We start from the raw sequence: 3,333 nt of genomic DNA, 5'->3' as shown, positions 1-3,333 counted from the left end.
CTTGGATTTTTTATCATCACAAAAATTTAGAATCTCAGCATTTGTGCAAAAAATATGTTAATATAAATTAAATAGCAGAATACATGAGGCTGTCTATGAAGAACATTTCCTTAGATTCTTCTGTCTTGCTCTTGATGTAATCACCTCCACCCCTGTTCAGCCAGCTTCCCATCACTGCTCAACCTGAAGTCCATCTAGGCTCCCTGTTTTGAAGGGTCCAGTCCATGACTGGGTGTCCCTGTTGCTCTGGGGTCCGTCATCATGGTGGGAGTGCATGGTGAAGAGAAGCCACTCAAGTTATGGTTAGGCAGCCAAAGAGAGGAAGAGGAAGGGGCCAAGCTCCCTCGGTCCCCCTCACGGGCACCCCTTCATGACCTAAAGACCTGCCACTGGTCCCCACCTCTTACGGGTCCCCCCTGACCATCAGTGCCTCATGGGGACAAGCCTTTGCAGGACACTCGGACACTAACCTATGTCAGTTCCCTCACTTGGGAATTGCTGCTTTCACTTCCAAATCCCAGCTTCAGCCATGCGGCTGGAATGGCTCATTCTTTTTTATCCTCTGTGTTCCTGAATGTTCTTAGGACTTTGTGCACCTCAGGAACCGTTGACACTAATATTCAAAGTATAAGGCCTCATAGTCCCACTTCGAGTCTTTCCCACTTATTTCCACCAGTCCCTACAGAATGGTCTCATGTCCTTTGGGAAGAACTACTCCTGGTCATCCACGGGCACTTTAGAAGTTGCTCCCCAGAGCCGCCTGCAGCCTCAGCGGGAAGCACAGCGTTTAGGCCCAGGCTGTCCCTCAGCATCCTCAGGTCCCACCTGCACTGTGGCTGCAAGCTGTGGTAGAGCCTGGCCAGAGGGGGCGCCTGTCACTCTGTGTGATCTCTGCTCTCTTCCCACACAGGCTCTGCTGGGTCCCCATGTCTAGGGACTTCTGTGAATGTAACTGCTTTGGTTTTGATGTCTGTTTGTTGACTTGAAAAACATCAGGTTTTTAAATGAGTCAATTCGTCTTATAATTAATATCATCATATTTTTCCTTCTCAACAACAACAACAAAAACATTCCTTACATCTAAATAATACTAATGATACAAAGAAACAAGTGATTCAGGAAAGTCTCAGTCCACCAGTTTCAATAAGAAGTGAAACCTAGCTCCAAATGGACTCAATTTGATATCCTACCAAATAGTAGTAAAAAAAAATGTGTGTATATATGTGTGTGTGTGTGTGTGTGTGTGTGTGTGTACGCATACACAAATAGATACAGATACATTATCTACATGCATTCTTGCTTCCCTACGTGAGTCTTGCTTTCTCTGGGTTCATGTGCTAATCTTCTGAAGCCTGTGTGTGTGAGAAGTGGAATTTTTACTCTTGTATTTAAATTTCGGATCCAGCAGTGACACTGTGTCACAGTGGTTAGAAAACAGAAGAAGATGAATAAGATATTTGTAGCCAGCTCTAGAAGAAATAGTGGAAATTGTCAGTGGATGTAGGACACCCAAGAAGAACTAAAGAACAGAGCTGGTTTAACGTGCTGTTTTTTTACAGACCAGGTAGGAAAAAAAAACAAGATGAAACCAAAAGTACACATTATAATACAGTAAGTGATGTAGTGTTAACTAAAAGGCAAGATAGGTTTATAAATCTCTCAGGTAAGGAACAGTCTAGAACAGTCAGCCAGAAACAGTAGATTAGTTGACTCAATTGGATGATTTCTCTTTTATACAGACAACTGGAAGCATCTGTGTTTGCAAGTGATTAAAATGTAAGTATAAAACTAAAAGTGCAATTGTAGAGATTTAAAAGCTTTTTGAATTTTATCATAAATGGACAATTTATAATTACATGCATTTATGGGATATGATGTGATGCTATCATTTATGAATATAATGTGGAATAACTAAATCAACCTATGACCATATCCATCACTACAGTAGTGATTTAAGAAGTAGAAAGCAGGAAGATTCATTGTGGCATAGAAGGAAATATTGAACTCACACTATTATTTACTTTAAATAATAAAGATTATGATTTATGATATTTAAACACATTTAATTTACAGATTGACACTGGCCCTCTGTCCCTGTCTGAACAGCAAGTGGTCACTGTATATTTTAATAGGCGATTCATATCCCCACACTGAGATACAGCTGTGTCTCATTCATTTATCTGTTTGACAAGCAGAAAAGTGGTCATACTTATGAGGAATCCCCACAACTTGGAGTTTTAAGGGTTGATGCTAGTACCTGATTCTCCTGATGCAAAAGATATCTACTCCTTTGACTGGAAGATAACAGGAAGAGTAAGAGATCTGTGCCCGACTTAAACTATTAACAGATAATATTTTCTAGTCTCAGTTCATTTAATAGTCATATACTAAAATCCACAAAATTTTTCTCTCGTAAAGAGGGTTATAATGAACCCTAGATTCAGTTTGCAAATATTCTTAACAGTATTTCTAAACTTTTGTGACTACTATTAGTTAGAAACTTAGCATGTGAATTAAATGATTAGCATGCACTACTATGCCAATACATTATGAAATTAAGATACAACAAATGAATTTTAAAGGAATGATGTAGACTTTTTAAATGTCTTTCTAACTGAATTGGCTTTGCAGTTTTATTCACTTACACCTTAGAGGCCCAATGTGCATCATTGAGAGTAGTGGTTGCAAATCAAAATATCAGTATCCGCCCGTGCTGTGTGGTGACGGTGGTCCTGGGAGATTGGAACAGCGCTGAGTGGATCCTGCTGCTGGTGATGGTCCTGGGGAGCAGTGGAAGGCGCCACTCCTGTCTTTGGTGAGCTGGTGTCAGCAGGCCTACTGTGCAGTCTGCTGTGCTGAGGTAGCACACCTTTGCTCTACCTTGAGACCGAAACCATCCATAAAGAAGGCCTCGGCTGCTGGTTTACGTGTTTGTGACGCGTGCTTACCTGTGTTCCTGTTCAATCAGATCCTCCTTGTGTTTACCTCCTGCAGCCTGGGAGGGGTCTCAGGTCAGTGCTTGTGCCCCAGTTAGGTCTGTTATTGTCATAATGTTCAGTCCCTGCTACAGGTAGAGAAAACATGGCTAGGCCCCATCGCGAAGTCTTCTTTAATTAATGCATCATGTGTAATCCACTGAGCTTTCAAATCTCACTCTTCAAATGTCTGACACCTATAACAGCTGTGAGACAAGCTAGTCCTAGTGGCTTTATATATCTGCTTAAATCAAATTATAATTCATAATGCTCCACCCAAATCCCAGAGTCCACAGTCTGGCCTACATTCTGTAATTCCAGTTCTGACTCGACATTTTAGCTGAGTCTCTCATTGAAA

The sequence above is a fragment of the Sciurus vulgaris genome (assembly GCF_902686455.1).
Source record: "Sciurus vulgaris genome assembly, chromosome: 12".
NCBI lineage: Eukaryota > Metazoa > Chordata > Mammalia > Rodentia > Sciuridae > Sciurus > Sciurus vulgaris.
This window is presented reverse-complemented; position numbering follows the sequence as displayed.